Below are 12,748 nucleotides of genomic sequence, written 5' to 3' on the forward strand. Positions count from 1 at the left end.
TAACCCTGTAGTATAGACTAGAGCCAAGATACTCTGATAGAGTTAATCTCTCTTGGCTCTGGTCTTTCTCCCTTCCTAGGTCCCCCGCCACCGCCCCTTCTCCCCCATCTCTCCTCATTTCTGCTCTCTCTCTTTGTTTTAAAAGTTAAAAGTTATAGCTTTTACAGAAACCTCCAAAAGATAAAGCAATTGAAAATAGAACAAACCAACAATCAAACAAACAGTAAACAAAGTAAACACTTTACTTTAACTAAATCCAGTCAATTAATCATTTTAACCCTTCAGGAATGCAATAACTGGAATTACTCCTAACTTTCTTGAAGATATGGTTGTCAGCAACAGAAATACAAACTCTGCTTCTAATCCTAACTACTGACTAATGTTTGAAACGTTGGCTTTGCTTATTTCCATAAACATAGGAAAATATGGGGGTAATTCCTCTGTTTTGCCTGCAACCAGCAAGGGTATTTGTGTATATATATATATATCTATTAAGCTATAATCTGCCACCCCCAAAGGGGTAGAAATATGTTTTTTTGTCTTTCAGAACAACAGAAAAAGCTAATGCCAGCTAAAAAGCAACCCAAAATACCATAAATCTACTGTAATAATAAAAATTGTGTTTTGTGTCTATGTTTTGTCTTGCGATGTTGTTTGTCTTCTTGCTAGCACTGTTGTGTACCAAATGCTCAGAAAAACTTCCTCAGGTCGCAGACACCATATTCGAAAAAATTGGTTTTAAAGCAGAAATTATAAATACTGTAAAACTGAAGGTAATTAAAAATAAATTAAGCTCTCTGTCCCAGCTACAGGACAGCCTAATTCAAAAACAAATAAAAACATACTGCTATAGCTCTGGGATGTACTGAAATGCAAATACTTGCTTTGTTCACATTGGAACACAAAACGTTTTGGGTAATATCAGAAAACCCAGGTTTTGATACACTTGCTGAAGCAAAGCAAAAGATCACTGTTTAATACTTATCAATACGAATGGATGCAGAATGTTTCTGGCATAGTAAGGCCAAACCTTTTGATTTGGGAAATTGTTAAAAACACACACCAACAAGCTCTAAAAGCAAAGATATGAAAAATTAGCCCACTCCTCATATGGCACATGAAATCCTGGCTACCCCAGACCTCAAGCCAGTGGGCTGGGGAGGGAGGGAAGCTATTAAACACCAGAGGTTATACTGAGTGGACTCCTCAAAAGTGGCTGTGCTTGTCCTTGCCTGTTGCTCCAGAGCCCTGTAGTAAAGACATTTCACTAGAATCCTGTATGTGGAATAGATTAAATAATAAGACCAAAGTATTGTATAATGAGCAATATGTACATATTAATTCCTGGAAAGAAGTGTTTTGGGAGAATGAAAGTGTTAGCAACCCGCTAGTAAACAAATGTAAATGTAATGTAAGTACTGTGTTTACCAATAATCACATTTACCATTTGCCACAACCAAAAAAGTCTCAGCTTTGCCCAGTGGAGGGAGGAGCTATGTAAAACCCGCAAAAACCGCTTTAAATAAGGAAAATGCCAAGCTTAAGGGAATCATCCTTAAAGACATCCAGGAATGGCAAATTAAAAACAAGGTAATGTTGCAAAAGCTGGGGAAGGCAGTCCACATGCTGGACGCCAAGTTGGCAGGGCCATACTCCATCGTAAATTGCATCTCCCCAGTAGTGTATCAGCTTCAGCTATCAGGCAAACTAAAAGGGCACATGCCAATCGGCTCAAAACATATGCTTCTCCCTAGGTTTCTGGTCATGGCATCATGGGCCTCGGTTGTGGACTAGCCAGCTGCCTGGACCATCCGAGTCTCCAGCTACCATAAAATTGTCTGGATAATCATAATTAGAAGGAGGAAAAATACCTCCAAAGGCTCTCCCTAGCTCGAGTGACCAAAGAAGTCCGAGCCACGGAAGGCAGGAGGGGAGGTGCCTTGAAAACAGTGCATAATCTAGATAGACACAGCAGGGCCACAGCAAAATACCTGGTGGGTGGCCCCGAACCTCTCCTGGATTCCCAGTTCCTCCTGTGGTGGCCTGGAGTGAAAGTAAAATGGGAAGCCCTTTGGCAAGAAATAGCAATTACTAATCGCGGGATGTAATATTGTTGTTGTAATCTCCTAAACCACGCAAACAACATCCGCGACGAAAGCCAGGGAGGGCCATAACAGGACAACTAATAACTTAGGGAGTTTTTCATCCATGCCTCAGTTTCCCCAATAGGCTCATTTGTGTTGTTCTCTTTCTTTTCCTCTTGCTTTGTTAACAGGAAAAGGCAGTAATAGCAAGAGCCCAGGGACACCCCGAACAGGAGTGGTGGGACCGCTCTTGCTTACTTCAAGCCTGCAAAATTCATCAGGGCAAAACACTGTATGTATGGTGGTATTTTTCTATGGGAATCCTCAAGTGTCCGACACTTTTGTCTCCTTTGTTAATTTTGCCACTGTTCAAAATTGGCCATGGTTAAAAAAAAAGGGTCAATTATCCATTGGCCGGGGAGCGGGGGGGCAATTCTGGCTTAGCATCCTGGGAATGTGGCATCATGTATTATCTGGGATTGGGTGGTCCATTGCGACGTGTAGGAGGTGGCTCCACCCCAATAACAAATTAAGCGGTATGTGCTCACCACGGCCACTGACCATCAGTACATATGAATTGCAGAGGGCAACACCTGGCAATTATGGCCTATGAAGCCCCCCCACACACACATAATGTGTAAAAAAAAGGTAATGCCAGTCCGCTTTTACGAAGTGGGTCAGCACATCAGCTGGGAAGGGGAGGCATCGGGATATGCCCCCACGAAGGCCCATGTGTTTACCAATACCTCTGCGTGTGTTTGGAGAACCACCGACCCTAAGGTGCCCCTTGATTTGCTGTTACCGTCTCAGGCGCACAATTTTTCGGTGCGTTGGCCTGCAGTTATGAAAAGTACGGTTAATATCGCTAACTATGTTGCATTTAATTTTTCATGAATTGCACCCAGTGTTTTCCTGCCCTTGACGCACCCCTGGGAACAACTTACCGTTTTCCAGACAGTTGCCGACTGACCATATTCCAGACAGATGCCTCCCCCTTTACGGTGTTTCAATACATTTTTTTCTCCCTTTTATCTTCACCCAGAGACTTTCAGCTGGCCTGCCTCTTACCTCCTTCTGGACTTCAGAACAAGTGTATATCTTCTGATGTATAATGTAACCTTGCCTCCCTTTTTTCCCCTTCCTGACGAGCTATCCCCACTCCGACCAATATCCAGCCATGTTATCCCACCAAGTCTCTGTGATGTCAATTGTTCTAATTTACCTTATGTACTAAGAGTGCCAGTTTTTCTCCATACACCTTGCATTTGTGTATAGACATCAAAGATGGTGAACAGATTCCCCCACTGTTTTCCTTCTAGTAGCTCCTATGACCTTATTGTAATTTTCCATTTCCCCAACATCGAGCCCTCGCTTCAGGTTATCGTTTTTATACTTTGCTATGGCCTTTTGTCACTTGCCCCCCCTTTGAATCTAGTTTAAAGCCCTCCTCACTATGTTGGCAATTCATTATGTGAAGATGATTATATAGGCAGGGGAAAAAAAGTCTTTCCCAAGCATATGTGGGCTAAGGGCTTCAATATTTACCTTAATCTTGTCATAGCCCATTTCTACCAACTTCTAAAATAGAGATTAATATTTCTTTGTGGCTGTGCATTCAGGTTCCTTCTAAGGAACCTCATGGTGTTTCAACTTTTTCTTATTCAGCAATTTTTTTGTATTCCCTTCTAAGGATAATTAATTTCCTAATAGAATCAGGGCAATCATTCTTTTTTATAGCCCTTGCCCTTATCGGGAGCTATTTCTTACCGTAGTAGCCGTCTCAATCCCAGCAGAGTCTTTTATCTTTTAAAGGATAAAAATACCCTTGTTTGGCAGCCAGCTCAGCTGTATTTTTTTAACAATCACAATAAAGCCTGTGTGGGCCTTGCACTGGGTCACTCAGGGCTAAAAGCTGGTTCTTCAAAGCTAACAAAGCAGTAGATATGAGTCACGCTCCATTCTAACTAATGGAGGCCACTTAATTTGCCTTGAGGTTACCGCTTCAAAATCAGGAGTGAGGCACAGTCTGCCAAAATCCAGCCTGAAAAAAGTGGCCAGAGGGCAAAAATTAACTTGCAATGGCTGATGATCACTGTTCAGTCTAAAAGCCACTAAAAAGTTAGAGAAAGAAGATGAGCTTAAAATTGGCCCTGCAATATAATCAATCATACTGCCCCCTCTAACATTCTCTAGATGATTACGATTCAAAACCTCCAGCCTAAATATAATTAAAATGATGGTCTAAGGGCTTTCTGACTTTGTCCTTGGAATATCTAGGGGGAATGTCACAGTGTAACGCACCACCTCTGCTGGAGGCTTTTTTTAAAAAAAGGGGGAGCCGCAAATAGCTGCTCAGGGGTGGGGGCTGGGTGCTCTGGAAAACTCCAAAGCAGTTGAAGCAGGTGAGCTCAAACCAAGGATGGTTCTTGGGTGGAGGGGAGAGGGAAAAATACCCAGCAGGTGAGAGCAGATGTCAACTTCCCCCACAGTGCTGCAAAAAAAGGACAGGATGCCGTAAATGGGCAGGGATCCCAGTGGCCAAGTTGCATCGTCAGCAGGGTGCCAGGAACAGAGCTATAAGGGACTCAATCCAGTTCAGGAGGGACAGGCAAGACAGAGAAAGTAAGGACAGCCACAAAAGAGACCACACCTAGAAAGAGGAAAGAGGGTTGGATAAGGGAAAAAGAGGACAAATTAAAGGAAGAACATTGCAGTTAATCAAGAAGAAAAATAACTAAAGAACCGCTAAGTAATCTAAGAAATTGTAAGAAAAACACTGTTAGAAAACTGTGAGAAAAGTAAAGCAAGACTGAAATGTGACAGAAAATAAGCTGTAATTAAAGATAAACTATGTAGAGAAACAGACTTAAGAAAGAAGGAGGAAGAGAGCTGTAGCAAAAGTAAGAAAATAGTAAGAACAGTAAACAAAACCTCTGGACAGCTTTGTAATGCGGACAAGTGAAGGGAATAGCGAACCTGTCAGGCGGCAAAGGGACTATACCCCAGAAAGGAGCAGTGGGAAGGGATGAATGGTCAGCGAAGAAGCCACTACACCGCATCAAGGAATACAGGTCTTTATTTCAGCTGGAACTGAAAACAGGGAAAAAAAGATTGCAGAAGAGGATTGCTCAAGATATAATGAAACATCCTAAGAACTTTTCTTTCAAACGCTGGGCATACGGAGGTGGAAAGCTGAGACACTGAAAAAGGAACATATACTGTGTTTATGTTTTAGTGCATTGTATTTTCCAAGGGACGATTCTGTTATTTCATAAACGTAAATTGTTACCTATAAAATGAGTTTAATTCAAGCTCTGTCGAGAAAAACTTATTATAAGAAAAGAGATCCCAACAAACATTGAGGGCTAATAAGATAGATTTATCTAAGAAAATAATATGATAGGCCTGAAAATAAAGGATATCCTGGGGTTAACTTGTTGGGCATATAATTTAATTTGGTAGAAAGAAGAAGGGTGAGACTACTTGCTAAGCTCACCATCTTTGCATGCTTAATACCCACTTCTAAAAAAGGATTCAGAGCCTGGTACATAAAAGGGTCTCATCCTTAGAAAGCCAAGTTTCTTAGAGGAAAACATAATCAAATTGCGCTGACGCAGTTTGGCTGCTCATACGTTCACTGAAGTGAAGAGCACCATGTGGTATGGGATTTGTAGGAACAGGCTGGAAAAAAAATCGCAAAATGAACATGACTGCACAAACTTCACATTTTAGAGATGTGTGTATGGGGTTGCCAGATTTCTAATGCAAAGTGACTTAAAAACTAGACCCAAAGTAGCCCAATCAGTCTATTGAAACAAAGGTGTGTTTTTTATTAACATATTGGTCTATACCTTTAAAAAGAATCACTATCTAGAGTATAGAATGGATGTTAGCAGCATGGATCTATAACAAACAAATTTTGGCAGCCAAATCTTACAAATTATTCAGATTTGCTTGGGTTTATGTGCATGGAAAGGTTTATATAAATAGTTACACTAAATACAAAGGATTAAGTTGGAAGAAGGTTCCTAATGTGTTGCTGTAAGGATTGGTGAAAGTAAGCATCACCTCAGTGAAATTCACGGATGGTCCTCAAACTTGTAAGACTCTGCCACCCTCAGAAATGTACAACAGGAGGTAAGAATATTTTCCAGCTGGAAGAGAAGGAGATACAGCAGACAGCTGCAAAATGGCTGCTTGAGGGCAACAGCTTGAGGGACAGCAGCTCTTCAAAAGGTATCTGGGAAAAAGGTCACAGAAAAGTGCACCCCCACTCTGGGGAGATGTGGTAAAATCCCAGCATTCACAGAGGAATCGGTGTTTCTGTGTCACAGCCGATGGACCTGACCCAAAGCTCATTGTAATCAAAGGAAAGACTCCCACAAATGGGACTAAATGGCAGAATAAACGGCCACATTGGGGTACTGCCATTCACTGCAGAATTAGAGCGGATGGGGGGATGGGAAAGGGTTAGGTGGCATCTAAACAATATTGGTGGTGGAGGCAGTGCACGGTTTTTCTCGCAGCAGGGAAAGATTCCAGGGGCTCATTCCGCAGCGCTGCTCCAGAAGCCGGAAACGTCCAAAGCTGGGCTGGCTGTGCGGATGATTATCCCCTGAATGTGCCTGGGGAAGCAGCCCTCTCCCGCACCTGAGCAGCCCTGTGTCTACTGGTTTCACAAGGGGCTTACTCCTGCCTTTTTAACATGTCACTATGTGAAGGGGAGGGGCAGATCATGATGAAATCTTCTGACCTAAGCACAGAGCTTGAGAGATTCCTTCCCCCACCAACCCCTGAGTGTGTTTGTTTCAGGAATGAAAAAGTGCGGCAGTGACTCCCAGCCCAGCTATTGGTTCTGCCAGATACACCCTGGGCGTTATTTGCTAAGCAAAGAATAGGCCAGGGAGGAGGGAGAGGAGCCAGCAATGTTGCTCCCAGCTGGTGAGGGAAGCAGGGAGAAGATCGAGTGACACCACTCCTGGGTGGTGGTATGAAACTCTGCCCCCCCTGCCGCCCCCATGGAGCCTCTGCTCAGGTGGTGTTTGGTATTCAGTTGGAGGTGGTAGGCATGGCAATGTCGTCTGGATCCCTCTCTCTGTCCTGAGCTGGTCGGGACATTCCTCAGGATTAGGACAAAGATGGTCGGGGGACCCAGGAGATGGTGAGGGTGGCAGCCATGATGGTGAAGCTCACTTCAGTAGCCTCCATCTGTTCTTCCTTCCGTTCTTCTATTATTTCTGCATTTTCTCTCCAAAGTCTCTTTCTTTAAGGACCCACTAAGGGAACGATGGGTGGAATAGCCCATCCTCTCACTATTTTGTCCACCAAATTAGACTTAATATCTGACACACCAATTTTGGTTCATTAAGTTCTGGCATAATTTCACCAGTCCTTGGATGGTAGCAACATGGTCTTTTTGGGTAGACTAATCCAGTTTCTCTGTCTGGTTTTCTTGCACCTATTCTCATCAACATTTGTTGTTATAGGTTTTTGTGACACTTATGAACTTACACTAACTTTTTACAGTTGAACTCTATAACATTCTGGGGTGCAATCCAGACCAGTGAGGGGCTGTGTCACCTTGCCCTGCAACCTTGGGTGCCTCACAATGCTTTGCTGTTGTTGCTCTCACTTTGGGCTACTCACAAACAGCCTGCCAGCATGCAGGTAACACCCTGAGGGTCTGTGTTTTGCTGCAGCCTGCCAGTACACTCCACTCGAGCTTCCACCAGCCTTAGTTACCACATGCAAAGTGACCTCTAATACACTCCCAGACCTGGACTGTCAAGCTCTATGAAGTCCATTGCTCCTCTAAGGGGTCAATATACAGCAGTTTGCCACTTTAAATGGAGTTACCCACACAGTTCACAACACTGGCTTTGTTCTGATTAAAAAATAAAACAAGTTTATTTAACTACAAAGAGAGAAGTTCACAAGTATTAAGGCATTAATGTCAGAAATGGTTACAAGAAAAATAAAGATAAAACACTTCCTAGTACTAAACGGAACAAACTGGACTTGGTTCAAGATGAACCCTTACCACAGGTTTCTGGTAGCCATGTTTCAGATCAGGATCTGCTCCCAAAGCCCAGCGCCTGTTTCTTTTGTATTCTTAGGTGAAAAGCGAGAGAGTTGGATGGCGAGAAATTACTTGGGGTGGTTTTGCCCCTCACTTCTATACTTCAGTCACTCTTCGAAAGGCATTTTCCTGAGAGCGACCCCCCCCCCCCCAGATAAAGTTCTTTCCACACAGATCAAGGAGATGTGGACACTTGTGGGAGAGAGGTTTTTGCTGTTGTTTTTTAAGTTGCAGATCTGGTTGTAACTGCCCCCTGTCATTTGATGTAGCCAGGTGAGTGGCCAGTGCAATGTATCCAAAAAAGGCAGCACTGTAATGTGCTGAGGGACCACACCACGGCCAAACATTCATTTTATATCCTTGCACCTTTGTTCTCTTGGAGAAGCAATGTCTTGCTTGGGCACACTATGGGGTGTCTCTCTCCCTCCCACCCCTTTCATCACTTTGCAACAGCACAGCCCCCACATTGGTTTGTCAAAGTCTGGGCTTCCCAGACCTAGCTCAGGGCTTCCTTCAATTTTCAGATGGTCCATTGGCAGTGTTTGGAGCAGACACTTGTCTGGCTTCCCCTTTCCCCATAGAACAGAGATCGAAGCAGTCAGAGTACTAAAAACAAGGGATGAACTGCTGCTAATACCCTGGCATTCCAATAAAGGATTGTGCCCATTTCCTTGTCTGGTGAGTGGTCTAGGTTTTAAGAAGCCTCTGCTTTTGCAGGATCTGGTTTTATGCAGTCTCTTCCCACTCAGCTATGGCTGACGTAGCCTTCTTCTGCCATCCTCACATGGCATTTCTCTGCCCTGCAAGTCAGGTCTTTTGTCTGAAGGCTAGGAAGCACCCACCTTACATGGATTACATGCTGTTCCCAAGTCAGACTGATTATATATGCCAGGGCAAACTCCCCCATTCCATCTAGTCACCGATCTACCAGCCACTGGAAGGTAGCCAGGGCCCCCTTGAGGCCAAAACAGAGGATCAAGAGCTCAAAAAGCCCAATCGGAATGGTAAATACCAATTTGAGCCTGGCATCTGAGTCCAAAGGTACCTCCCAATACCCTTGAGTGAGCTGAACTGCAGCTGATGTCTCACCACCTCTGCCTCCCAGATCACAGCAATAGAGTCCCAGCCCCTGTGCCGTCTTTCGTTGTCTTCATTTTGTTTTTTCTTGGAGGGACCTGCCTGCACTAGAATTTCCAACCCTCCAGGATTGTCTTGGAGTCTCAAGGAACTAAGGATTAAGCTTTAATTAAAAATTATGTCATGTGACAAACCCTCCTGGAATACGTCCAACCAAAATTGGCAACCCTAGCCTGTACTGACCCCAGCAGTTGAGTCTTTGTTAACAGTGAATATTCAGCTGGAAGAACCACTGCTCTCACCTCCAGCTGAATCACCTGACACAATGGGGGTGGGGGAGATGGATACATACTGCCTCATCTAGCGGCACACCTCCGGCTCCTCTACTCATTTTCTGGAACCCCAGCACCCACCATACCTTGCTGCCCTTGCACTGAGCTCTCCAGTGTTAATGCATATTATCCCATCACCAGTCACACCTCACCCAACACTCCTATGCCTCAGCCAGTCATTTAAGGGTGAAAGCCAGACAGCTTTCTGGTGCATACTGATTCCTTGTGTGTTTCCAGTTTTTGGGGGACACACCTCATGCGCTAACTCTCCCTGAACACTGCCAGTCTGTTTTTCTCACCAGATGCTCTTGACTTGGCGTACCTGGGACAGAGCTCAAGCCAGGACACTCTCACTGAGGTGAATGGGATCCCTGCATTAGCTTGTCAATGTCCAAACTTGCTGCGCACAGATCATGCAGCAAGGCCCAGCGCTATTAGGCTTTTCCCAGAGTGAGCCTGGGAATGTGAAGGCACTGAGAAAGGCCTGGGAGGGCTTAGGCCATTGGGCTTCTGGTTAGTCATCGACCGACAGATTCCAAGGCTAGAAGGAACCATTGAGATCATCTAGTCTGACCTCCTATATAGCACAGGCCAGAGAACACAGCAAGCAATTCCTGCATCCAGCCTATCGCTCCTGAATGAGCGAGAACAGATCTGTTAGAAAGGGATGGCCAGGGTAAAATTTTCTTGGTGACTTAGGAGCCTAAGGCCTGGTCTACACTGGTCAACATAAGGCAGTTTACATCAGCCTAATTATATCAGTGTCCACACCACAGCCTTGCTCCCGCCGATGTAAGTGCCCTGCTACACTGACATAATAACTCCACTACCATGAGAGGCATAGGGCTTATGTCAGTGTAATTAGGATGATGATGTCCGTGTAGACCCTGAAGGTTACTTATATTGGCTGTTGGTTGGCATTCTTGTCAAATTTCACAGCTCTCTGCTAGAGCCATGAAATTGACAAGAAAGCCCAGCTCACAGCTTGGATTATCACTCTGGGTGGGGCTCCTGCTAGAGGAGGCAGTGATTGAACTGCCCAGTGAGACCACAAGACTTGGTTTCGCAGCGAAGGCACCTGGTCAGGTTTATTGTTGACGAAGGCCGATCATAGCAGACTTTATGAGGATACTAAGACATGTATGCCTGTGACAAGGGACTCAGCTCAGTGAATGACGGGACGTTCCATTCCCGCCTTGGATGGCCAAAGACACTCCTTCCGAGGCTCCTTTTGGTACCGCGACACACACAAGTTACATATTGCCCCTCTGACTTAGTTAATTACCACCCTTTACCTTGTACGTGTTGGTTCGATCAAAACAGCTCTATCCTTCATGCTGTCATCCTGATCTTATCTTTAAGCGAGAGGTCAAAGTGTTCCTGTTATATTTGGGGCATGTGTTTGTACCATACCTGGTATTGGGGTGTTCTGGCACCACCCTTCTGGCATGTGTCTGCGTGAGTGTCCTGTGCCCAGCATTTCTCAGGAACGTGTGCGTTTTTGCAATACCAGCCCTGTTCTTGCCAGATTCTCTGAGCCTGCATGCAGGCAGAGCCTGACTCTGCTCACAGCCTGGCTTTTGTTAATTTTGCTTTATATTATTAGGGACTGACTATTATTTTAGTTCAGGCCTCAGGCTTCGTACCAGGCCTCATGTTTCAGGCTCTCTCTTTCTACTATGGGGGACCTCCCAAGCTCTGGACTCCCATGGGGGAGTAGGTCCAGCTATGCCAAACCTCTCTGCACCCCAAACAATTTATTAATGGAAGAAAATTTAGATCTTCCCCACCTCTAGGAGCACCCATGTTTAACAACTGGTAATCTGGGTTCCACCTTGGCACCCTTCACACACTCTGTATCGTCTGATTGCTTGGTTCTGTCCTGGTATCTTACCAGCCTCAGTTGCTCCCCCTCCATCTGACTGAGCCAGTCTTCCAAACCCTGAGCTTACTGTCCGTGGTTAGAGACCCACCAGAACTGGCTTAAGTTACTTTTATTTCTGGGTCATCTCTACTCAGATCTGTATCTGGAACTGCTACTCTTGCAGCCTAAAGCCCTGAGCTAGCAGATCTCTATTTCCAGTCTCAGCGCCAGTAAGCTCAGGGCCCCAGTACAGTTTTATTTTGTTAATAAATCGCTCTACATCATCTGTGTACCCCAATTGATACAGCACAGCCGATAATGTCTTAATTGTAAATGGAGCCTCAAAACACTTTAGTAGTTTTCGTCAAAATCTCTCTCTGCTTTCTGACTCAGACTAATTTGCTCTCCTCACATACCTGACCTGTAGCCCTTGGGTCATAGCACTTGTGAAGGATTGGATCCCCCCCATCTGGGATGCCACCTGATGTGTGGGGTCCCACTGGTTCTGGCCATTCCACCAACCTGGGTTTCCTCACCCTGTCCTAACTATGTCAGGCCCTCAAGCCTTCTCTAGCACACACACACAGGTAAGGCCACACCCAGCTGCAGACAGACTGAAATCAGCACTGTGTCGGAAGAATAAGCTTGGGGATTTACTCAGCACTCATGTGCACACCCCCTTTGGGGAGTAAACCCAATATTGTTTTGCACTATATAGAAAAATCTGCACAGCACAAGTTCATAAATATCACCCTCTCCTACCATGTGGAGAGAGATATGCACAGCTCCCCCCGCCTTTGAATTGCACAAACTGGGTTTTAAAATGAACAAGAAATAAAATTTACCTTTTGTAGTTAATAAACTTACGTGATTATAAGGGATAGCAAACAGAACAAAGCAGTTTACTGAGCAAATAAAACAAAACATGCAAACAAAGCTTAATACACTAAAGAAACAGGTTACACATAGTAATTTCTCACCCTAAATGTTGTTTAGGCAGGTTGTAGCATGTCTGTAGTTCAAGAGTTCCAGTTATGACTCTTTACAGGCTAGACTCCTGGACTCACCCATGCCTTTCCCTTCAGGTGTTTTTAGAAGTTTTCCCTCTTGGGCAGGCAATGGAGGAGAGTGCTGAATGATTTACTACAAAGCCTTAAACAGAATTTACATAAGGTGGGAACCCTTTGTTTCCAGTGGAAAAATACTAGCAGTGTCCAAGGTGATGCTCCATACCAGGTGATATCATCAGATGACCATGCAACGTCAAAGCAACATCCCAGGAAGCTCCTCAGGAGGGTGGGAGATTACTATC

The sequence above is a fragment of the Lepidochelys kempii genome, chromosome 19, assembly GCF_965140285.1.
Source record: "Lepidochelys kempii isolate rLepKem1 chromosome 19, rLepKem1.hap1, whole genome shotgun sequence".
NCBI lineage: Eukaryota > Metazoa > Chordata > Testudines > Cheloniidae > Lepidochelys > Lepidochelys kempii.